This window comes from Rattus norvegicus, chromosome 10, assembly GCF_021556685.1.
Source record: "Rattus norvegicus strain SHRSP/BbbUtx chromosome 10, alternate assembly SHRSP_T2T, whole genome shotgun sequence".
Classification (NCBI taxonomy): Eukaryota; Metazoa; Chordata; class Mammalia; order Rodentia; family Muridae; genus Rattus; species Rattus norvegicus.
In genome coordinates this window covers 6,311,129-6,338,174 of record NC_141543.1, presented here as the reverse complement: position 1 = coordinate 6,338,174, position 27,046 = coordinate 6,311,129, and the positions used below count along the sequence as shown (strand labels likewise).

The 27,046-nt window shown below is 36.0% G+C and overlaps 1 pseudogene; it reads left to right on the top strand.

Moving 5' to 3' along the window:
• The window catches only part of LOC120095006 (uncharacterized), a 32,950-nt pseudogene extending 9,088 nt beyond the window's left edge, over positions 1-23,862 (top strand).
• Positions 23,863-27,046: the final 3,184 nt, after the last annotated feature.

Genomic DNA, 27,046 nt, shown 5'->3' with positions numbered 1-27,046 from the left:
TTGTGTCCCATAAGTTTGGGTATGTTGTATCTTCATTTTCATTAAATTCTAAAAAGTTTTTAATTTCTTTCTTTATTTCTTCCTTGACCAGGTTATCATTGAGTAGAGCATTGTTCAATTTCCACGTATATGTGGGCATTCTTCCCTTATTGTTATTGAAGACCAGTTTTAGGCCGTGGTGGTCCGATAGCACGCATGGGATTATTTCCATCTTTCTGTACCGGTTGAGGCCCGTTTTTTGACCAATTATATGGTCAATTTTGGAGAAAGTGCCATGAGGAGCTGAGAAGAAGGTATATCCTTTTGCTTTAGGATAGAATGTTCTATAAATATCTGTTAAGTCCATTTGGCTCATGACTTCTCTTAGTCTGTCGACATCACTGTTTAATTTCTGTTTCCATGATCTGTCCATTGATGAGAGTGGGGTGTTGAAATCTCCCACTATTATTGTGTGAGGTGCAATGTGTGTTTTGAGCTTTAGTAAGGTTTCTTTTACGTATGTAGGTGCCCTTGTATTTGGGGCATATATATTTAGGATTGAGAGTTCATCTTGGTGGATTTTTCCTTTGATGAATATGAAGTGTCCTTCCTTATCTTTTTTGATGACTTTTAGTTGGAAATTGATTTTATTTGATATTAGAATGGCTACTCCAGCTTGCTTCTTCTGACCATTTGCTTGGAAAGTTGTTTTCCAGCCTTTCACTCTGAGGTAGTGTCTGTCTTTGTCTCTGAGGTGTGTTTCCTGTAGGCAGCAGAATGCAGGGTCCTCGTTGCGTATCCAGTTTGTGAATCTATGTCTTTTTATTGGGGAGTTGAGGTCATTGATATTGAGAGATATTAAGGAATAGTGATTATTGTTTCCCTTTATATTCATATTTGGATGTGAGGTTATGTTTGTGTGCTTTCATTCTCTTTGTTTTGTTGCCAAGACGATTAGTTTCTTGCTTCTTCTAGGGTATAGCTTGCCTCCTTATGTTGGGCTTTACCATTTATTATCCTTTGTAGTGCTGGATTTGTAGAAAGATATTGTGTAAATTTGGTTTTGTCATGGAATATCTTGGTTTCTCCATCAATGTTAATTGAGAGTTTTGCTGGATACAATAACCTGGGCTGGCATTTGTGTTCTCTTAGGGTCTGTATGACATCAGTCCAGGATCTTCTGGCCTTCATAGTTTCTGGCGAGAAGTCTGGTGTGATTCTGATAGGTGTCCCTTTATATGTTACTTGACCTTTTTCCTTTACTGCTTTTAATATTCTTTCTTTATTTTGTGCGTTTGGTGTTTTGACAATTATGTGACAGGAGGTGTTTCTTTTCTGGTCCAATCTATTTGGAGTTCTGTAGGCTTCTTGTATGTCTATGGGTATCTCTTTTTTTAGGTTAGGGAAGTTTTCTTCTATGATTTTGTTGAAGATATTTACTGGTCCTTTGAGCTGGGAGTCTTCACTCTCTTCCATACCTATTATCCTTAGGTTTGATCTTCTCATTGAGTCCTGGATTTCCTGTATGTTTTGGACCAGTAGCTTTTTCTGCTTTACATTATCTTTGACAGTTGAGTCAATGATTTCTATGGAATCTTCTGCTCCTGATATTCTCTCTTCCATCTCTTGTATTCTGTTGGTGAAGCTTGTATCTACAGCTCCTTGTCTCTTCTTTTGGGTTTCTATATCCAGGGTTGTTTCCATGTGTTCTTTCTTGATTGCTTCTATTTCCATTTTTAATTCCTTCAACTGTTTGATTGTGTTTTCCTGGAATTCTTTCAGGGATTTTTGCGATTCCTCTCTGTAGGCTTCTACTTGTTTATTAATGTTTTCCTGTGTTTCCCTATTTGTGTTCATGTCTTTCTTGAAGTCCTCCAGCATCATGATCAAATATGATTTTGAAACTAGATCTTGCTTTTCTGGTGTGTTTGAATATTCCATGTTTGTTTTGGTGGGAGAATTGGGCTCCGATGATGGCATATAGTCTTGGTTTCTGTTGCTTGGGTTCCTGCGCTTGCCTCTCGCCATCAGATTATCTCTAGTGTTACTTTGTTCTGCTATTTCTGACAGTGGCTAGACTGTCCTATAAGCCTGTGTGTCAGGAGTGCTGTAGACCTGTTTTCCTCTCTTTCAGTCAGTTATGGGGACATAGTGTTCTGCTTTCGGGCGTGTAGTTTTTCCTCTCTACAGGTCTTCAGCTGTTCCTGTGGGCCTGTGTCTTGAGTTCACCAGGCAGCTTTCTTGCAGCAGAAAATTTGGTCTTACCTGTGGTCCCGAGGCTCAGGTTCGCTCGTGGGGTGCTGCCCAGGGGCTCTCTGCAGCGGCAGCAACCAGGAAGACCTGTGCCGCCCCTTCCGGGAGCTTCAGTGCACCAGGGTTCCAGATGGTCTTTTGCTTTTTCCTCTGGCATCCGAGATGTGTGTGCAGGGAGCAGTCTCTTCTGGTTTCCCAGACTTGTCTGCCTCTCTGAAGGTTTAGCTCTCCCTCCCATGGGATTTGGGTCACACACTGTATTTTTAATTTTTTAAATTTTAGTTTGATATTTTTGGACAATTCTTGAAGCTAGAAAGTCAGGATTAAAGTATTGTTAAGCTTAATGTCTTCTGTGGTTTTTTTTTTTTTGTTTGTTTTGGTTTTTTTTTTTGGTTCTTTTTTTTCGGTGCTGGGGACCGAACCCAGGGCCTTGCGCTTCCTAGGCAAGCGCTCTACCACTGCGCTAAATCCCCAACCCCCTAGTTTGATATTTTTAAATTAAATTTAAATTTTTATTTAAATTTAATTTCTGAAATTTAGTGAGGGGGGATTGTTTCCAAGGGATATATGGAAGGTTTGAAAAATGAAATGAGAGTTACTTGGTAGCATGATTAGAAATTTCAGAGAATTAATAAAGGACACATATTTTGAAATGGAAAAAAAAAAGAAAATATAAATAAGACAGAAAGCAAGGTACATGTTAACTAGTAGCTCCCAGGAATTAGGTCCACAGGAAAGAAGATATCATGATGTTACTCACAATGGAGGATAATAGCCCAAGGGATAGCTTGAATAAGATTCTTGCTCAGGACTGTACTTGGCTTGAACTAGAAATGTAGCTTTTTTAGTTAATTTCTAATTACCAAGGTACTGGAAACCTAAAATCCAAGACTATATCAAACTGCATGTTTAGTCCAAATGAAACAATAAAATGTATTTTTACTCTTAATAACTATTAAAGATTCTTCCTTTATGGACAATTCTTTTCAAATATATTCTTTTGTATGGTCAGGTATGAAAACAAAGAAGCAAAACTATCCTGTACAATCTGCATATAAAATAAGACTATCCTGTGCAGGACTGCTCAAAAATAAACTTAGGTGCATGCTGAGAAGAAACATATGTGATGAATAGAGTTTGCTTAACCTAAGTCATCATCTTAGGAGAATAGTAACTTACCAGTGTTGTTCAATTTAGGAAGTGTCATAATTTTCTACAATTACTGTGACAAAACACTGATGAAAAGCAACTAATGGAAGACAGGTTACAATATACTTGCAGTTACCAGTTAAATACTGAGAAATGTCAGAGCCAAAAATAAAACAGGGAGGCAAGAAGTGAGGCAGAAGTCTAGTAGGAGTACTTCATCCTGCCTTGTATCTCATATCTTTCTTTTTCTGACCAAGAACTCAAGGGTGGCACCATCCTGGAGATCTGGGCCCTACAAATTCCAAGGTTAATCAGGACAATATCCCTTAGACTTCACAATACAATAGGTCCATCTGATGGAGGCATTTTCTCAATTAAGACTTCCTCTTCTCACCGACTTCTCTCAGTCACATTTCTATTGCCTTAATAAAACATCAGGATTTAAAAGACCAACCAAAGAGTGCACATGGGGGAACCATGGCTCCAGCTGGATATGTAGCAGAGGATTGTCTTATTTGGCATCACTAGGAGGGGAGCTGCTTAGTCCTGAGGGGCTTGATGGCCTAGGGTAGGGGAATGCTAGGTTGTTGAGGCAGGAGTGTGTGGTCAAGTGAGAGAAAACTGCAATGGAGTCAAGGGACGAGATATAGGATTTGTGGAAGGGATCTGTGAAGGGGGATAACATTTGAAATGTAAATGAATGAAATAAACAATAAAAATAAAATAACATGACCAGGGAAACTTATTGAAGTAGGTGGTTATTTGGGACCTACAAATGTTGAGCGAGTATAGCACTTCGGTGTCATGACAGAGGAGCACGACTGCAGAAAAGAAGAAAAAACAAACCGGAAGCTGAGACCTGATGGTTCTTATCTTGGGAAGCAAAAAATGTAGCAGAGAAAGTACATTGAAAATGGGCACCTACCTTTTGTAACTACAAATTCTAAGCAGTGGCACTCTTTACCAGGCAGACCAAGGCACCAGAAAATTGTCAACGAGAGGGTATTGCAATGCCTGGAACTAGAGAGGCATCCCATTCAAAACATCACAATAAACAGCTACCCCCACCCACACACAAAAAATTAACACACAACAGTCATTAATTTGGTACACTCACAGTTTTTTGCAGCATATCAGTTCTGAAATGTTGCTTTGGTTAAGTAGTTCTGTTCTTTGCAATATGCATGAAATTTTAACAAGTTGTGTAAAGATGCAAAAGACTTAGAGTCTCCATTTCAGAGACTTCATTTCATGGGTTCTTATCTGTAATTTTCCTCCTGGTATTTCTTTTCATTTTTAAATTTATTTTGTAAACTATGTGAAATGACAATCTTGTTTTTACCTTGTGGTGTTACAGAAGTCTCTTATACAAATCATGATTGACAACTATGATCAAATATTTGGAAATGATGATATATTTAGTAAACACATTGCAAAAGGTCTGAAGACTTAAAGACATACAAAGAATCAATAAATTATTCTGGAAAATCTCCTATTATGACAAAAGCCATAGCTGGACACAACTGGAAAACCAATGATATTGATGAAAAATTTAATATTTCATATGCTGCACTGCAGGAAGAAGGTCCTACAGGTAAGACAAGGTTTATTAAATGAATGGAATCATTTGATCAAATCATTTCATGATGTCATAAATTTGTGTATATCAGAGAAGCTTTGGGACACAAAATGATTATTAGAGTATGGGAAAAGTTTTTAAACATCGTATACATATATATGTATATATAGTTATACACACACACACACACACACACACACACACACACATATATATATATATATATACTCATATACTGAAATACATCTGGATACATTCAGGTATGTATGACACATTCTTTATTTAGAGAATCCACCAATATTGTCTGCTATATTTTCCCCCCTTTCTTCCCATGGTCCTTAAGTTAGAGAATTCCTTGCATATGAATTATTATTTTTGATAAGATCATTTAGAAACAATGATTTGATTTAAAAATAGATTAAACATTCTGCAAGATTAAGCCCTGCACCACTGTCAACATGCTTTGGTTTCCTAGCACGAAAGTACTAATGTTGGTTTAATTTCCTATGAGAAACAATATTTGTCAAAAATCTTATCATTGGTAAAAATATTTGCACAGGATCCACTACAAAACCTATGAGAGGAATGATAAAGAGGTTAAACTCACCAGATTATCAGGTGGTAGCACACAAATTCAAATACATTTTAAACTGAACTAATTCTTTCTATAGAGTTAAGAAAATATACCCAAATATTACCCTTATTTTAAGTGATGTGAATCTATCATCTGAGAATATTTGTCTGATGATGACATTTTATGTTTCATTTAGCAGGACAAAACAGAGCAGCTACCACATATAAGTGGTAGTGGATGAATTAAGAAGGTCTAAGGTCATTGTATTTTAATGTTCCCTTCTACCTCCCATTTAGTCATATTAGAAGAATTATTCCAAGATCCTATGGTAGTTTTATATTTCACCGTATTAGTTACAAATAATTTTCACTCATTGTACTTATTTTATGCTGCATATTTCATATTGTTTGCTATTATAACAAATGTTATTAAATTGGGTTATTGCTTACACTCCAATGTGCCTTGTTCATGGTCCTACACAGTCTTTGGAAAAATTTTCAGTCTCTGCCTCTACAGCCCAGTTATAGTACTAGTTTTCCCACCTCAGTTACCAATGTGTGGCCAGAAGCTAATGACACTGAATAATCCCTCAGAATTCTGCATAGAATCACGTGCCATAGAAAGTTATAAATAAAATTCCATTAACAATCAAAATTAATCATCACACATGATGAACTTAGAGGTGGATCATGGTTTTAAAATATAAAAAATGACCTGAAAAGATAATCCAGTGTCTAAAGCAATTGAGATTTAGACTTTGTAACATGAATTTGGGTCATCAAAACATACATTAAAGAGCAAACAAAACTAGGCATTGTAGCACAATCATCTCTAAACGAGAAGTTTGTACCTGAATAATGATGGCAGTCAGAGACAGTAACAGAAGCTTATTGGACAGATAATTCTGACATATTGTTCAGTAATGATCAAAAGAGACCCCCCCCTGAAAAAAAAGAGACAGAGAGAAAGACCAATACTGGAGGCTCCTCATATGTTAATAAGCTCAAGGCTCTAATTAAGCTCTAAATATATATCACCAGTGATGTGATCTGCACGTGCTTTACACACACACACACACACACACATGCATTACGTACACTGAGAAATGCACAGAAGCATACAGCATATTTGTTATATCTCTCTTCATCACCTGAGGTCTCAACATGAAATATTCTTTATTCATGGTTTGTCTATCTCAAAAGTGTCTGTAATACAAATTTGAGAAATGGAAATCTTAGAGAAAACCTCCAGTAAAGAAATTGATAATTTCCATATTTACTGTTCTTGGTCTTTCCTGAACTCCCATTACTATAAGTTTTCAATGTTTTCATTTATTACTAGTATTTTAAACTTTTATCAAAAATTGAATTATAGCACTGTAGCCTGACTTTCTCCTTTGTGTAAATCACAGTCACTCACTTTCATACTCATTTAAATATTGTTTTGTACATGTTTATATATATATGTTCATATCTTTACAAATATGAATATTACTTGAGATCATTTTGTTCTGTTTATGAATATGGCTTCCATGATATACAGTGTGTATTAGACAATACATATGTGGGTCATTTCTGGAAAAATTAATATTCTGTCAGTCATAATTAGCTGCCTATAACTTTTGACAAGTGAAATTTTGACCATTGCCTTAACACTGCATTGACGTTGCTTTTATTGTGATTTTGCACCTATTTTTATGAGAGGCAATTTCAAAACAGACTTTCAAGTATGCTGGGTCTTACAGTATTTTTAAGCCCTTTTCTACAATGGTCCCTGAGCTACAGAGCATTTAGCTCTAATGTACATGTATTCACTGGTGGTGGATTTTTCATAATGCAATTATCTCTTAATTGTGTTCAAATTTTTGTTTTCTGTGATGGTTTCCATTTTCTATACAAAGAGGCTTCTTTGATGTAGGATGATGGCCCCACTTGTTGGTACATATAAGACTAATATTTAAATGCTGTAAGGAACATCGCTAATTTATTAAATTAATGTCATCAATTTTAAAGTTTATGACCAAACTAGCTACATAAATCGGACTAGATTTCTAGCTCCAGCCATGATTTCAATCCTGGTGAGAGAAATTCTACCAATTGTTAAAGTATTTCCTGTGGCTTTCCGCCAAAATATGGATTTGTCAGGTAGCACTTGGATTTCTCTCAAGGTTGGTGGCTTGTGTGCCAGTTGCCAAATAAATCTTACAAGGAATCTCAGTAATCTACCTGGATATGTCTTAGAAGCCTCTAGGTTTAAGTCAAAGCTCTAAGGTAGATAAAACAGTAGGCAAGTTGACACGTTAGGGAAGCAATTGATGGTTGTACCCACCTGTAATACCTATAAAGTACGATGATAACCAGTATGGCAAGATAGCAGAATAGGTTCAATAAGTGACACCAACAGCTCAATTCAAAACAACTGTTCTTTGATTAGACTTAAATGTATTTTCTTTACCATAGAATTGAACATGGTTCTGGGTCTTTCATTTGGTTTCTCAGAAAAAAAGTTATTCCTAAGTATGCTTTTAAAGTTCAACATTTGGTATCTTGTTATTTCTCTTTACGATCATCCGTGCAGGTCCTTTGACTCGTCCAAGTCACACATTTTCACTCCTCTCTGACAAGATAAATTCATTTTCCTAAAGTAATATGATATAAATGTTATATAAATATACAATTCCTTCTTTTTGATTACTTTAGTTTTCTTCTTTCCACATCTACAATTAGCCTTAATTGACAATAGTCTAAAACATCAAAAGTTGAAATTTCTAGCAATAAGAGTGCTTACCATATTGAGTTAATTGAAGAATATTTAACAGTGAGTGCCTTATGTCTGCAAGGATGATAATGATTCTATCACCTAGAATTTCCTTATAGTGTGTGCTGCCCCTCATCAAGTTATTTATGAAATATTATGGTACCAATGGCTTCCTTTGCTGATCTTTGGTCATACTCAATTTACTCTTGTTTCATACAGCATATGTAAACAATTAAGATAATATTAAAACTGCATGTGACCAAGGGGACATATATTAGAAATGAAGAATTCAAAGTATGTCTTTCTGAAAATCATATGATAGTAAACATAAGTGAGCCTAAATATAACATAAGAATAATCAGATATCTTGTAAATTCTTTCAAAGGTAGCAACATACAAAATTAACACACAAAGTGAGTACTCCTTCTTTGTAAAAGAAAAGTAAATCAATGAAAACATGTCATTAACAGTAACTTTTAAAAGTTAATACTTTTAGTTTCTTGGGAAAATTCTAACCGAGAAATAAAAGGCTTTTATGATTAAAAAAAACAAAACCAAAAACAAAAGAAAAAAATGAAAAAAAATTCAACCCAAAACAAAACAAAATGTCTTATAAATTGAACAGATATCAGATAATGGAAAGATTCCCACATGTTCATGAATCAGTGAGATTTAAACAGTAAAAATTCTAGACCATCCTGTAGTAACATTTTGATTCTATCCTTTGAAAGCTTGATAAAATTTATAACACTCTTGATGTTATTAGGAGAAACAATATTGTAGAAGTGATTTTTTTAAACTTCTTTCCTCCCAGTCTTCTGCCATGTTCCCTTGACCTCAGCATAAAGCCTCACCAACATCACTTCCTAAACATAAACTGAACAAGGCAACACAAATGAACATGGAAAACTAAATGGGCCCTGAAACCTAGACAAAGAAATATAGGCATTTGCATCGTAAACACGAGTATGCGATTTTATCTAAAACAATTGTATTTTTTGGATGCAGGAGATAGATGAAACCTGCTTTCTGACCCAAACTGATAGTCTGTATATTATTGGTGTGAGACAATTAATGGTTAGAGTTATTAATGAGCAGTATTTATTGGTCTTTGTTATTTTTTTGTTGACACATACTTTTCCCCCTCTTTTTTGAATGATTACAGGGTTATTTATCATCTCTGTCCTCTTGTGTATATGTACGTTATCTTCAGCCTGCTGTTTGCCTTTTGTAGACCAAGATTGATGATGAGAAATGGCTTAGTGGTGCTTAAACTATGTAATGCTTCTCCTCTTTTGTTTATATGAATGATGCTTTTGCTCAGTAATAAAGTCTAGGCTAGTATCTGTATTCTTTGAAAGCATGGAGAACGTTGATGCAGGCCCACTATATTTTAGAATATCCATTGAAAATTTAGGTATTAGTCTAATGTAGTTAACGTTGTGTGACTTTGTCTTTTTCATTCATAGCTTTTTGTATTTTTATTTCTATGTTCAGTTAGCCTTTGACTATTATGTGTCTACTTGATGTTTCCTATGCTTCTAGTACTTTCACACATATCTCTTTTTGATTTGGTGTGATAAATGCAAAGGATATACAAGGTTAAAGAGAGTTCAGTTTCAAAAACGATTTCCCTTCTTTCTTATATGCAGAGAAAAAGAAAGGATATATATATATATATATATATATATATATATATATATATATATATATATATATGCCAAGCCACCAGTATATTCTGATCCAACACCACCAAGAAAGAAATGCTTATTTGGCAAAAATCTTACAAGCATTTATGTCGACAGAAAGCTGCCTGCTCCAATATGTGTGAGTATCATTTTGGCTTTCTGTAGCACCTTTGTTCTCAGTAAGCTATTTAATCAAACTGAGGAATGTTTAGATAACCGATCTATGAGAGTAAGATCATTTTAAAACAGAAATACGTTCTACCGTATTTTGAATAATGTAATTGAAAGAAAAAGAGAAGAAATACCATTCCCATGTTTTGCACTGACTGCATCAAAGATTCAAACCCACCAGCATGTTGGAGGAAATAATTCTATGGAAGTGCCCCACTAATTACCCAACTGTAAAGTCTTGCAGCTTCTTTATGACTCCAAATTTCTTTGGAATCTCCCTTAATATCATTGCCCCTGAAATTACTCAATACTTAAAAATATCTGTAGGCTTTCCTTTTAAATTATCAATGAATTAGATGAGCACACTGTTTTTTATATATATTAACATCATTTATCCTAGTGGACTATATTTAAATGCCATCTAATATGGCTTAATCTATTTTAAATGAGTTATTAAACTTCTTTGTAAACATATCTTTAGTATCCAATATCTCTTTTAGCACTATAGCTGTGATAGGAATTTATGCTGTTTGTGAACAAATTTATCCTGTCAGACACATGAGCATTACTGCCAATTTCTTAGGTATTTTAGAGCAGAATTTTCTGGTAACCTTGTTTGTATTCGTGTAATCAATTTAAAGTGGTGCAAACCTATGCATGGTAGTCATGTTTACAGAGTAAATTATGGAAGAATGATAGAAATATGCTTGGGTTTTTAAATGTGAAAGCATCTGTAGACATAGTTGAAAATAAGAAGTCACAGAATAAGGATATAAAAGTCTCAGAAATATGGTGAAAAAATATTTCTTCAAAACACGAAAGTTAGGATTCATAATACAGGCCAGGACAAACAGTAAGTAAAATAGTGAGTTTATCTCTGGAAGGGAAATGTCCCAATATTTACTTAAGATGCCAGGCTTGAGAAAGATATTGATAGAAGGAAACACAAAGTAGTAGAGGACAATTCACCAAAATGCTTTGAGGAACAGAAGTCTAACAAAACCATGATACTACAAATTGGGGAAAAATGGATTAGGGAAGAAAATGTATTTGGAAGCTAAAACAGAAAAAAGTTCAATGACTACTTTATTCCTCTAAGTTATAGCTGTGCAGCCAAAACTATCCTTGCTCAGGTTCACAATAAAAGACATATTTGTGCTTCAGGTGTGGATCTCTAATACTACATCCTTATCCCACACAGGACATGTTATCCATAATTGCAGGGAAAGGACGACAATCAGATCACATATTCGAAATTCTACCTGAAAATTCACACTGGTGCCTCAGAGAGAGGATTGACAGTGAACAACTCATTGAATGGATTTAAGAATGCGTGCTTGTAATAGCATCTGTCTTGAAGGTAAGGAAGGTTTTCATGTCACCAACATTAATCATCCCTCTAGAGATGCATATGTGCTTTCTGTCTTTAAGATTACATGATGATGACTGTTTCCTAGAACTATGGACACGTGACCTCTTGATAAGAGGCATGGCAGGTAAAAGTGGCCCATACATATACAGCCACCCAATTAGACAAGATGGATGAAGCAAAGAAGTGCAGACCGACAGGAGCCGGATGTAGATCGCTCCTGAGAGACACAGCCAGAATACAGCAAATACAGAGGCGAATGCCAGCAGCAAACCACTGAACTGAGAATAGGACCCCCGTTGAAGGAATCAGAGAAAGAACTGGAAGAGCTTGAAGGGGCTTGAGACCCCATATGTACAACAATGCCAAGCAACCAGAGCTTCCAGGGACTAAGCCACTACCTAAAGACTATACATGGACTGACCCTGGACTCTGACCTCATAGGTAGCAATGAATATCCTAGTAAGAGCACCAGTGGAAGGGGAAGCCCTGGGTCCTGCTAAGACTGAAGCCCCAGTGAACTAGACTGGTGGGGGGAGGGCGGCAATGGGGGGAGGGTTGGGAGGGGAACACCCATAAGGAAGGGGAGGGGGGAGGGGGATGTTTGCCCGGATACCGGGAAAGGGAATAACACTCGAAATGTATATAAGAAATACTCAAGTTAATAAAAAAAAAAAGAAAGCAGAAGAAAAAAAAAAGTCTGACAAACCCAAAGATTCATCATAAAGACACAGGTGAAGAGCTTCTGTTGGAAGTTAACATACTCATATATGAGATGGACTCTAGTTGGGCATTACAAATATTCCCACTGATTTCACCTCTGAACATACCCTGTGAATTAATAGCTGAACAAGTTATAATGGTGGTAAAATGTGCTTTATCAAATGAATGAATTAAATAATACTTACCAAAAAATATCCTTCACAAATAACAGTTCAAATTGACAAGTCCAACACTCACCTACAATAGGCTATCTATGTTGAATATTACTCTCTGTCTTGTATATACAAGAAATCGTTTTCCTTCTCAATCAAAAAATAATCCAGCACTCTCACTTTCACCAGATATTGCCATTCTAATTCCATGTCAAATATTCAAGTATTAGCCTAACCTACTTTTAACTTGTCTAACACACTAACACTCCTAACTTGCCAGGGAGCTGCAGTGACTCTAGAGCAAATATCATTGTTTTATTTTTACTTGGGCCATGATCTGATTTCACCTTTCAGAAGTCTGTGGAGCTATGGCCCAGACATAAATAGTAAAAATAATGCTCTGGGATTAACTATGCTTACTAACATTAGGCAAAGGTACTGAATGATCCTTCCTTGGCCTTTGAGCTTGCCAAGTGTGTCTGATTCTCATTGCCAGAAACTTAAGACCTTACTGAAGTTAGCCGTGTGTATTCAAAGCAATTTACATGTACAAGGGCACCTATGATTCTTCCATTTTTATGGCTTGCTATCCTTAGTACAACATGAAAGTTCATTGTTGTATTTCATGCAAAAGACAGTTTCTGTTCTTCAAACAATCTGATGCTTACAACTAAATTTAAATAGTTGAATATTTACAAATTTTAAGAAAAAGACATGAAACTGTGAGATCTTCTCACATGGAAAATAAGTAAGCTTCACCACTATTCCTGCTGGGTCTGTAAGCAAGGTGTATGTGTATACAACAGGTTTATGCTGTGTGAGCCTAAAGTACAGATTCAACAATTATACAGTCAGGATGAGTTAATTTTGGGTGCTGTCATTTTTTGATAGTTGCCTATTCCAAGAAGAGGACTTTGGTTTTGGTTTGATTGTTTTGGTGGATTTTTAAACCATCATCATCATCATCATCGTCATCATTTTACACTTTTTTTTGTTTGTTCATTTTATGTCTTGTATGCTGCCCCCTACCTATTCTGCCCTCACAGAGTCTCTCTCCTTCCCTGAGCTGAATTGGGACCCTTGGGTTGTCCTCCTACCCAGGCACATCAACTCTCTTCAGGTTTAGCACATCTTCTCCCCCTAAGGCCAGGTGGGACAGGTTTTCACAGTCAACAGCTTACAGATAGCCCCTGATCCACATGTTGGGGGACCGACAAGGAGACTAAGCTTTACATTTGCTAGAAATTGTGCTGTAGGTCATGCTGCAGCTTCTGCAGGATTTTTAGATGATAATTCAGCCTTTGATAGCACCCATTGGTGCTGCTTAGTTGATTCTGTAGCTCTTCCTGTGGAGTTCCTATCTCCTCCAGGTCATGGAATCTCTCCCCCATTTCTTCCATACAAGTCCTTGATTGATCCATAAGATCCAATAATTGGCTGTGGCTCTACATAGCCTATTTCAGTCAGCTGCTGGATGGAGCCTCTCAGAGTGTTCCTATCTGGATATTCTACATAGCATCTAGCGTTTTTCAAGGCAGAGAGAGCTTTGGGCTGGGAAGTGGAGTGCAGATCTATGATTGCAAGTCATATTGTGGACTAGAAGTCAGGAGAGGCAATTTGAACAGACCATAGGTTTATTTCATTGCTATAGCAACTAGGACACTGCTTCATTGATTCTAGTCTTAGGGAAGAAAACACAAGATCCTGCATATAGGTTCCACATTTGATCCAAGATTCTGGGGAGATAGAAGTTTGGGAGTCTTTTATGTAATATGCTTTCAATCAATGATTCTCAGCCATCCTAATACTGTAACACTAATATATTTCCTTATGGTTTGGTGATTACTAACCATTACATCATTTTGCTGCTTTCTCACAATTAAAATTTTGCTATTGGTAAGAATTATAAAGAAAAATGGAGAGAATATCTGACATGGAAGATATATGATATGTAAACCCCTAATGGATTATGACTCCCAAGTTGAGAATCACTGGTCTAAACTGCTAATTTTAAACAAAAATGATTTTCATGTTCTTACTAAAATGCACATTGACCATTACTTTTTTATTTTTATTTAATAAAAGGACTTCATTGCAAACATTGAAGGAAGTTTACTTACTTCTGACTTATAAGAGAATTGGCTTAGCGTCCCAGATGAAGGAATTCTGGTTGGAAAAATTAATGCCATCCAAAGGTAATGATACAGAAAGCACTTGCGGAACTGTACCAATATAGAAGCAGTGTTTTTGTAAGGTACATAGGCTTGTGTTTACAGTATTATAAGCTGGAGTGATGTCCCATGCCAAGAGGTTTCCTTAGCACAGACACGTATTGTCACTTTTTAAACATGTTCATTTCTCACACTATAGTGTTGAACCATGTCTGTAATCACACCTGGGTGTCTTCTTCTTTATAACTGTCACAGTTTAGAAGACAGCCTATGCAACACCTTGTGTGCAGGTCAGCCTAGAGTATTGGTTTAGTTCCTGTGTGAAACAAATTAAAAGAAAGAGGTGTGTATAATACCTGTAGATTATTTGCATCCTAGTATTATTACCATGTTACTGTGAATATACCACATGCTAAATATATGTCATTGATTAGAACATGAAGCTATTATGAATACTTCTTTCTCAAATATAACTACCTCGAACAGTCTAGGTCAGGTATAGCTTTGACTTCTTTGAATCTTTTTTCTGCGCAATACTCCAGAGAATGATTTTGTGTGTAACAGGAGCATTGAGCTCCACTTGCTACCCAGATGCCATGCATCTCTGTCTTGCTGTAGTGAAGCATTTATAATCGCATTGTGTAGGGTCACTAGAGTGCTTTCTGCTCCTTATGTTCTAGAGTGTCACAAGAATGTTACATGGATTTATACTACATTAGATATTAAATGTGTCTCCACTCCATGGTGCTTGGGAAGATGGATTGATGTTTAATAACACTAGATGTTTTCATACACAGAACACACATAGTCTGTAACAATCTCATTCATTCTAATACCAATATCCCAACAGCTTCCTCTGGCTTCTGTAGGTAGCAGTCAAATATCTATTACATAGAAAATCATTCATACATTTAAAATGTTCCCATGATTTTATACAGTAAAATGATTTGCAGAAAATATTTTTTGTAGTACTCTAGCTGTATGTTATACTTCTTTTGAGTTCTGGTTATACTATGAGTTGGTCTACAAAACATTTGCCCTGTTTTCTTCATAGTTAGTTTTGTAACTAACATTAGTTTTCAGATGGTCTAAAATAAAATTATCCCCTTTCTTTGTTTAGACTTCTACTGAAGATTCTTCTGGCAAACTTTATCCTTCTAAAGCATCTCATTTGGTAATAGTAATAATAAGAGATTCATCCACAAATAATTTAGACACTAACAGGTTATCTATCCGGATAGCTCCTTATGTTTTGTGGGATCAGACTACAAAGGACGCATGGTTTGGGAGTGAAAGGTAAGGTAAGAAGGTTTGGGAAAGAAAGGTAAGGGGATCTGACTTTTGCCTTTGGGAACAAAATTCTCATTGTAATGCAGGAAGTAGGAAAACTTTGGAAAGATCATTTCTGTAAAAGGAAACCCTAGGATTCCATTCTTCTGGAGTGGAGTGGAATATATATCGATCTGTTTCAGGAATATTTGGGAAGAAAGATGGTTAATGTAGTTTAAAATAAGTGAATCATTTCAGTCTTTCTTTTGTTCTTTCTTCATAGATATTGATTTTGGCCAACAGTATGCTTCACATATAATGGTAGTCAAAGAAGACAAGAGTGAAGTTTAAAAATTCCTGATTATCCAGGTTTTGCTTTTTTTTTTATTCCAGCCCTATTTTTGGAGTATATAATACTTGTGTTTTACAGTAATTAGACTTTATATTATTAAATATTCATATCAAGTGAATTAATGGTCATATAAAAGTACATTTCATATATATATTTCATATGTGTGTGTGTGCGTATTTGTGTGTGTGTGTGTATGTACGTGACAAAGTGGTGTATATTATTTTGTATACTTTCAATTACTTTACCACTAATGTATTCAGGTGCAGTTTTAAGTTCCTCAGTTCTCAAGGACCTCCACATCAAACCAGATACACTCAAACTAATAGAAGAAAAAGTGAGGAAGCATCTCGAACACATGGGCACTGGGGAAAATTTCCTGAACAAAACACCAATGGCTTATGTTCTAAGACCCAGAATCGACAAATGGGATCTCATAAAACTGCAAAGCATCTATAAGGCAAAGGACACTGTGGTTAAGACAAAACGGCAACCAACAGATTGGAAAAAGATCTTTACCAATCCTACAACAGATAGAGGCCTTATATCCAAAATATACAAAGAACTCAAGAAGTTAGACTGCAGGGAGAGAAATAACCCTATTAAAAAATGGGGTTGAGAGCTAAACAAATGATTCACAGATGAGGAATGCCGAATGGCTGAGAAACACCTAAAGAAATGTTCAACATCTTTAGTCATAAGGGAAATGCAAATCAAAACAACCCTGAGATTTCACCTCACACCAGTGAGAATGGCTAAGATCAAAACTCAGGTGACAGCAAATGGTGGGCGAGAATGTGAAGAAAGAGGAACACTCCTCCATTGTTGGTGGGATTGCAGACTGGTACAACCATTCTGGAAATCAGTCTGGAGGTTCCTCAGAGTATTGGACATTGAACTACCTAAAGACCCAGCTATACCTCTCTTGGGCATATACCCAAAAGATGACCCAACATATAAAAAAGACATGTGCTCCACTATGTTCATAGCAGCCTTATTAATAATAACCAGAAGCTGGAAAGAACCCAGATGCCCTCCAACAGAGGAATGGATACAGAAAATGTGGTACATATACACTATGGAATATTACTCAGCTATAGAAAGCAATGACTTTATCAAATTCATAGGCAAATGGAGGGAACTGGAAAATATCATCCTGTGTGAGGTAACCCAATCACACAAAAACACACATGGTATGCACTGATTGATAAGTGGCTATTAGCCCAAATGCTTGAATTACCCTAGATGCACAGAACACGTGAAACTCAAGACGGATGATCAAAATGTGAAATCTTCACTCCTTCTTTAAAAGGGGAACAAGAATACCCTTGGGAGGGAATACAGAGGCAAAGTTTAGAAGAGAGGCAGAAAGAACACCCATTCAGAGCCTGCCCCACATGTGGCCCATACATATACAGCCACCCAATTAGACAAGATGGATGGAGCAAAGAAGTGCAGGCCGACAGGAACCGGATGTAGATCTCTCCTGAGAGACACAGCCAGAATACAGCAAATACATAGGCAAATGTCAGCAGCAAACCACTGAACTGAGAAGGGGACTCCCAATGAAGCAATCAGAGAAAGAACTGGAAGAGCTTGAAGGGACTCGAGACCCCATATGAACAACAATGCCAACCAACCAGAGCTTCCAGGGATTAAGCCGGTACCCAAAGACTATACATGGATTGACCCTGGACTCCAACCTCATAGGTAGCAATGAATATCCTAGTAAGAGCACCAGTGGAAGGGGAAGCCCTTGGTCCTGATAAGACTGAACCCCCAGTGAACGTGACTGTTGGGGGGAGGACCGTAATGGAGGGAGGATGGGGGAGGGGAACATCTATACAGAAGGGGAGGGGGAGGGGACAGGGGAATTTTGACCTGGAAACCGGGAAAGGGAATAACTATCGATTAAGTTGCATATCTGCTACATATATGTAGGGGGCCTAGATCCTGCTGCTGGAGCATATGAAGGGGGAGGTCCTGCAGATTCAAAGGTGAAGGATCACAATGATTTAAAGGCTACAGCAAGATACCAGGATATAGAAGGATATGGGAGGCTCCGGTATTGATGGTGTAGCAAAATCCAGAGGGCTTGAAGCAGGCCAGTGACTTATTTCAATGTACATTTGCAAGTAAACCTGTTTGGACAAAAGAGTATAATTTGTGACATAGTATAGTGACATAGTGAGCACACCACATCTCACAGACTGCATTTTTTAAAAGGATTTTAATTTTTTGTTTGATTTTTAATTTAACTTTAAAACTTTATTTAATTTTAATTTTTGAAGTTTTCCGAGGGGGGATTGTTATCAAGAGATAATTGGAAGGATTGAAAAATAAAATGAGAGTTACTTGTGAGCATGATGATAAATTTAAAGAGATTAAAAAACAGACATATATTTTGAAAAGGATAAAAAGCAACAAAAAAGTAAAAAGTGAAAGAAAGCAGGGTACATTTTAACTAGTAGTTTCCAGGGATTAGTCCACAGGAAGGACGAATTAGTGATGTCACACACACATGAATAGTATTCTCACCCAGGACTCAACTTGGCTTGGACTAGAAACCTACCTTTTATAGGTAATTTCTTATTACCAAGCTCCTGGAAACCTAAAATCCATCCTCTATCGAAGCATATGTCCAAATGAAGCAACAAAATTCATTTTTCACTCTTAATAACTATTAATGATTCTTCTGTTATGGGCAGTTCTTTTCAAATATATTCTTTTGTATGGTCAAGCATGAAAACAAACAAGCAAAACTATTCTGTGCAATCTGCATATAAAATATGACTATCTTGTGCAGGACTGCTCAAACATAAACTTAGCTGTATGCTGGTAAGAAATATGTGATGAGTAGAGTTGACTTAACCTAAGCCATCATCTCAGAAGAAAAGTAACTTATCAGTGTTTCTCAATTTAGGAAGTGTTATAATTTCCTATGGTTGCTCTGACAAAACACTGATAAAAAGCAACTTATGGAAGACAGGTTACACTCCATGATATACTTGGAGTTACCAGTTAACTCCTGAGAAATATCAGGGCCTAAACTGAAGCAGAGCAGGAACCTGGATTCAAGAACTGAAGTACAAGCTGAGTAGGAGTTCTGCCTCTTGCCTTGTACCTCATACCTTTCATTTTCTGACTAATAGCTCAAGGGTGGCAACATCCTAGAGATCTGGGCCCTACAAATTCCAAAATTAATCAGGACAATATCCCTTAGACTTCTCTATACATTTGGTCTATCTGATGGAGGCATTTTCTCCATTAAACTCCCTTTTCTCACCAACTTCTTTTCTCAGACACATTTGTTTTGCCTCAATAAAACACCAGGATCTAAAACACTAAACAAAGAATGCACATGGGAGAACCCGTGGCTCCAGCTGAATATGTAGCAGAGGACGGCCTTATTTGGAATCACTAGGAGGGAAGCTGCTTAGTCCTAAGGAAGCTTGATGACCCAGGGTTAGGGAATGCTAGGGTGTTGAGGCCAGAGTGTATAGGTGAGGGAGGGAGCACTGTAATAGAGGCAGGGGGAGGAGATACAGGGTTTGTGGAGGTGAACTGTGAAGGGGGATAACGTTTGAAATATAAATAAATAAAATAGTCAATAAAAAATAAAACAATATTACCAGGGAAATTTGTTCAAGTAAGTGATTCTTTGGGACTTAGAAATGCTGAGCACTTCTAATGTCATGACAGAGGAACATGTCTGCAGAAAGGAAAAAAAAAAACATTTACAGCAAGCTGAAACCTGATGTCTCTTGTCTTGGGAAGCAAAAATGTAGCAGAGAAAATACATTGAAAATGGGCACCTGTATTTTGTAATTCCAAATTATAGGCAATGGCATACTTCTATCAGGAGAGCCAAGGGACTTAAGCCACCAGAAAGTTGTCACAAAGAGGGTATTGCCATGCCTGGAACTAGAATGGCATCCCATTCAAAACATCCCAACAGAAACCCCCAATCCTTCTACCCCCTAAAAATGTCAACAAACGACAGTCATTAATTAGATTAACTCAGTGTTTGGCAGCACATCAGGTTTGAAATGTTGCTTTGGTTTAGTAGTTCTTCTATTCTTTGCAGTATGCCTTAAATTTTGACAAGTTTTGGTAAAATGCAGAGGACTTAGAGTCTCCATTTCAGAAACTTCATATCATGCATTCCTATCTATGGCAACTGTTATTTTCCTCATAGTTTTGGATATCATTTTTAAATTTCAATTTTGTAAACCATGTGAAATGACAATCTTGTTTTGCCTTGTGTTGTTACAGATGTCCATTATACAAATCATGATTGACAACTATCATCAAATATTTGGAAATGACAATATATTTTATAAATGTATTGACAGAAGATCTGAGGATTTAAAGACTTGTGCAGATTCAATAAACTCTTCTGGCAAATCACCTATTATGAAAGAATTCCTAGCTGGCCACAAGAAAACATGCAATAATGGTGAAAAATTAAAAATTTCATTCATTCCTCTGCAGGAGGAAGGTCCTATAGGTGAGCCAAGATTTATTTAGTCATCAAATGAATGGAAGGATGACATCATTCACTTATTTCATAAATTTGTAAATTTGAGAGTAGTTTTGGACACAAAATGATATTAGAGTATGGAAAAACTTTTTAACCAGCACTTTAATTAAATTATACTTAAATTTATGCATATGTATATACAAACCTATATATATGTATATATAATTTTTATGTATACACACAAACAGACACACACACACACACAAATACTTAGATACTATATATACCACATGTAAGTATGACAGACTCTTTATTCAGCCTCTGTAAGAATCCCACAATATTGCCATTCTTCCTATAGTCTTTAAGTCATAGAGGATTCATGCATATGAAATTATTATTTTTGATAAGATCATTTAGAAACAATGTTTTAATTTATACATCCATTAGAGATTCTGCATGTTTAAGTCCTGTACCACTGTCAACATGCTTTTTGATTTTAATGCAAAAATAATAATGTTTGTTTAATTTCCTATGAGAGACAATCTTGCCAAATGCTTAGCATTGGCATAAATATTAAATTGCACAGGATCCACTACAAAACCTACGTGAAGAAAGATAAAGAGGCTAAAACGCACCTGATTAATATGGTAGTACCACTCAAATTCCTATACATTGATAACGCAAGTAATTATTTGTATAGAGTTAAGAAAATATACCGAAATATTACTCTTATCTGAAGTGAAGTGAATCTATCATCTGAGAATGTTTGTCTAACAATGACATTTTATGGTTCATTTAACAGGACAGAATAGAACAACTACCACATATAAGTGATAGAAGATGACTGAAGACATTATAAGGTCATTCTATTTTAATGTTCCCTTCTACCTTCCACTTAATCATAGCAGAACAATTATTACAACATCCTGCTTCAGCATTCATATGCTATCATAATAAATGTTATAATAAATAAAAGTGTTATCTCTTACACTCCAATGTGCCTTGTTCATGATTCTCCATAGTCTTTGGAAAGTGACATTTTTCTGTCTCTGCCTCTACAGCCCAGTTATACTACTTGCTTTCTCACCTCAGTTTCTAAAGTGCAGCCAAAACTAATGACATTAAATAATCCCTCAGAATTGTGCCCAGAATTCTGTGCCATACAAAGTTCTAAATAAAATTCCATTACCAATCAAACTTAATCATCACACATGATGAAGTTAGAGATGGATCACGGTTGTTAGATTATACAAAATGACCTGAAAAGATCAGTGCTTAAGCAACTGAGATATAGGCTTTGTGACATGAATTTGGGTCATCGAAACATACTTCAGAACACAAAACTGAGTATTGTTGCACAAGCATCTCTAGACCAGAAGCTTCTACTTGGATGGAGGTGGGAGTTGGAGACAGTAGTTAACAGAAGCTTATTGGCCAGATATTCCTGACATGTTGTTCAGCAATGATCAAAAGAGACCTTATGCCAAAAAAAAAAAAAAAACTGAGAAAGACCAATACTGGATGCTCTTTTCAAATGTAAATAAACATGCTTTACACACACACATGCACTCATACACACATATATTCATCCTTATACATTACATACACTCAGAAATATACAGAAGCATACAGTATATTTGTTTTATCTCTCTGCATAACCTGAGACCTCAGCATGAAATATTCTTTATTCATTGTCTATGTGGAAATGGTCTGTAATACAATTTTGAGATATGGAAATCTTAGAGAAAACCTCCAGTAATATAATTGATAATTTCCATATTTACTCTTTCTTGGTCCCTCCTGAACTCCCAATTATAATAAGTTCAAAATGTTTTCATTTATTACTATTATTATTTTAAATTTTTAAATTTTTTTGTTAGATATATTTCTTTACTTACATTTCAAAGGTTATTCCCCCTCCTGGTTTCCTGTCCATAAGCCCCCATTTCCTCCCCTTCCCCCCACACAGGTATTCCACCTATGCATTATTAAAAATTGAATTACAACACTATAGGCTGACTTTTCTCCCTTCAGTCACTGCAATCTCAAACTCATCAATATTGTTTCATATGTGTGTTTATTTATGTATATTTGTATCCTAAAAATATGGATACAACTTGAGTCCATTTTCTTGTGTTTGTGATTTAGTTTCCATGGTGTACAGTGTGTATTAGACAATCCATATGCAGGTCATTTCTGTAAAAATTAACCTTCTGACGGTCATCTTTAGATTCCTATAACTTTTGACACATGAATTTTTTCCAGTTTTACTAGTGCATTGATATTGCTAACATTGTGTTTTTGTACTCATTTTTATCACAGGAAATTTGAAAACAGACTTTCAAGTATGGTAGCTCTTAAAGTCTTTGTAAACCTTCTTCTACAATGTTCCCTGAGCTATAGAGATTTTCGCTATAATGTACATGTACTCACAGGTGCTGGGTTTTACACAAAGCACTTTGTGTCCAGTTTTTCTTTTCTATAATGGTCTCCATTTTCTGAACAAAGAGGCTTCTTTCATGAGGGATGATGGCCCCACGTATTGGTAGATATAATACTAATATTTAGAATCCTGTAAGAAGCGTGGCAGATTTAGTAAATTAATGTGATAAATTTTAAGGTTTATGACATCACTAGTTCCATAAATCTGACTAGATTTCTTGCACCAGCCATGATTTCATTCATTTTGAGAGAAATTCTTCCAACTGTTAAAGTATTTCATGTGACTTTTTCAAATATATAGATGCTTTAGGTAGCACTTGGATTTCTGTCAAAGTTGGTGGCTTAAGTGCCTGTTCCTAAATAAATCTTACAGGGATGTCTCAGCAATCAACTGATTGTAGATGGATATGTCTTAGAAGGCTCTATCTATGCGTCAATGTTCTAAGGTAGATAAAATAGTAGGCAGGTTGACATGTTGGGGAAGCAAATGATAGTTTTACTCACCTGCAACACCTATGAAATATGACAATAACCAGTATGGCCAAGATATCAGAATAGGTGCAATAAGTGACACTAACAGCTCAGTTGTAAACAACTGCCCTTTGATTAGACTTAAGTAAATTTTTTTTTTACCATAGAATTGAACATAGTTCTGGGTCTTCATTTGGTTTCTCAGAAACCTAAGGACCATTTTAAAATTCAACATATTATGTCTTATTATTTCTCTTTAGGATTATCAGTGCAAGTCCTTTGACTTTTCCAAGTCATACATTTTCACTCCTCTCTGACAAGGTAAATTCATTTTCATAGTATAATGTAAATTAAATATAAATATTTAATTCCTTCATTTTTGACTACTTAATTTTTCTTCTTTCCACATCTGCAATTAGCCTTAATTGACTATAGTCTGAAACATTAAAAAAGTTGAAATTTGTAGTAATAAGAGAATGCTTACCATACTGAGTTAAGTGAAGAATATTTAGCAATCAGTGCCATATATCTATAAGAATGACAATCATTATATAACCTAGAATTTCCTTGCAGTGTGTGCTGCCCACTTATCAACTATTATTGAACCAATGATTTGCTGTGCTCTTCCTTGGTCATACTCAGTGGACTCTTGTTTTGTACCACATTTCTAAACAAGTAGGAAATATTACCATGGAATGAAGCCAAGGAGACAAGCCAGAAGATCCTGGAAAGATGTCATACAGACCCTAAGAGAGCACAAATGCCAGCCCAGGTTACTGTATCCTAAAACACTCTCAATAAACATAGATGGAGAAGCCAAGATATTTCATGACAAAACCAAATTTACACAATATCTTTCTACAATTCCAGCCCTACAAAGGAAAATAAATGGTAAAGCCCAACATAAGGAAACAAGCTACACCCTAGAAAAATATAGGCAGGGCAAGTTATCACGAATGGAGCTGCAGTTTCTAAGTGAATTCTCTTCATTCCAAGCGGGACTCACTTGTAGCAGGCATAGTTTTCAAGATATAAGCAAAGCAAGCATTTGGCGAATGGAATCACAGTTTCGTGGCAAATTTTATTCGTTCCAAGTGGGAATCACTTGTAGCAGGCGTAGTTTTAAAGAAATAGGCAGGGCAAGATTTGGCAAATGGACCTGCAGTTTCTAAGCGAATTTTCATCTCTCCAAGCGGGCCACACTTGTAGCAAGCGTAGTTTTTAAGATATAGGCAAGGAACGTTTTTGTGAATGGAGCTGCAGTTTCTAAGCAAATAAGCTTAGTTTTAAGTGGTTCTAGACGGTAAAAAGCATACTTTTCTATATAGACAAAATGTGCGTTTCCCAGTCTGAATCTCACATTCTTTGGCGAATTCTGTTCGTTCCAAGTGGGAAAAGCTTGTAGGAGGTTGACTTTGAAGATAAACACACAGCTAGTGATTCGCAAAGTCAATTGCTGTTACTGGAGGGATAAGCTTAGTTGTAAGTGGTTCTAGACAGTAAAAACCATAGTTTTCTATATAGACAAAACGTACGTTTCCCAGTCTGAATCGCACATTCTTTGGCGAATTCTGTTCGTTCCAAGCGGGAAAAGATTGTAGGAAATTGACTTTGAAGATAAGTGTATTATTCAAGATACAGAAAAATTTAACAAACAGAAACACAGTTTCTTTGTGCATTCAGATAGTTCCCATTAAAAGGCTCTAGTAATAAGTGTACTTTTAAAGATTTATGAAAATTTCGCGAGCTGAATCTAAGTTACTTGGTGAATTCAGTTAGTTCCCAATAGGCTGCAATACTAATAAGTGGACTTTTCAGGATATAGAAAAATTTTCTCAAATGGAATCAAAATTTCTAGGCGAAGTCATTGAGTTCCCAATAGGAAATGCTTGTTTAAGTGTACTTTTCAAGATATAGAAACATTTTCACGAACCGAATGTAAGTTTCATGGTGAATTCAGTAGATTCCCAATAGGATGCGCTTGTAATCAGGGTACTATTTAGATACAGCAAAATTTTAACGAACTGAAACAGTTTCTTGTTGAATTCAGGCAGTTCCCATTAGCAGGCTCTAGTAAGAAGTGTACTTTTAAAGATTTATCAAATTTTCACTAGCCGAATCTCATTTGCTTGGTGAATTCAGTTAGGTCCCAATAGGCCACAATAGTAAAAAGTGGTTTTTTCGGAATATAGAAAAATTTTCACAAATGGAATTAGAATTTCTAGGCGAATTCAGTGAGTTTCCAATGACATGCTTATATAAGTGTACTTTTCAAGATATAGCAACTTTTTCACGAACCGAATCTATGTATCACAGTGAACTCAGTACATTCCCAATAGGATGTGCATGTAATAATGGTACCATTCAAGATACAGCAACATTTTAACGAACCGAAACACACTTTCTTTGTGTATTCAGGTAGTTCCCATTAGCAGGCTCAAGTAAGAAGTGTACTTTTAAAGAATTATCAAATTTTCACTAGCCGAATCTCATTTGCTTGGTGAATTCAGTTAGGTCCCAATAGGGCGCGATAGTAAAAAGTGGTCTTTTCGGAATATAGAAAAATTTTCACAATTGGAATAAAAATTTCTAGGCGTATTCAGTGAGTTCCCAATGGGACATGCTTGTATAAGTGTACTTTTCAAGATATAGCATCATTTTCACGAACCGAATCTAAGTATCATGGTGAATTCAGTAGGTTCCAAATAGGATGTGCATGTAATAATGGTACCATTCAAGATACAGCAACATTTTAACGAACTGAAACACACTTTCTTTGTGCATTCAGGTAGTTCCCATTAGCAGGCTCTAGTAAGAAGTGTGCTTTTAAAGATTGATCAAATTTTCACTAGCCGAATCTCATTTGCTTGGTGAATTCAGTTAGTTCACAATAGGCCATGATAGTAAAAAGTGGTTTTTTCGGGATATAGAAAAATTTTCACAATTGGAATCAAAATTTGTAGGCGAATTCAGTGAGGTCCAAGTGGGACATGCTTGTATAAGTGTACTTTTCCAGATATAGCATCATTTCCACGAACCGAATCTAAGAATCATGGTGAATTCAGTAGGTTCCCAATAGGGTGCGCTTGAAATAAGGGTACTATTCAAGGTACAGCAAAATTTTAAAGAACAGAAACACAGTTTTTTGGTGAATGCAGGTAGTACCCATTAGCAGGCTGTAGTAATAAGTGTACTTTTAAAGATTTATCAAATTTTCGCGATTCGAATCTCAGTTATTTTTCGAAATCAATTAGTTCCCAGTAGGCCACGATAGTAAGAAGTGGACTTCTTGGGATATAGAAAAATTTTCACAAAAGGAATCAAAATTTCTAGATGAATTTAGTCAGTTCACAATAGGACATGCTTGTATAAGTGTACTTTTCAAGATATAGCATCATTTTCACGAACCGAATCTCAGTATCATGGAGAATTCTGTAGGTTCCCAATAGGATGCGCTTGTAAGAAGG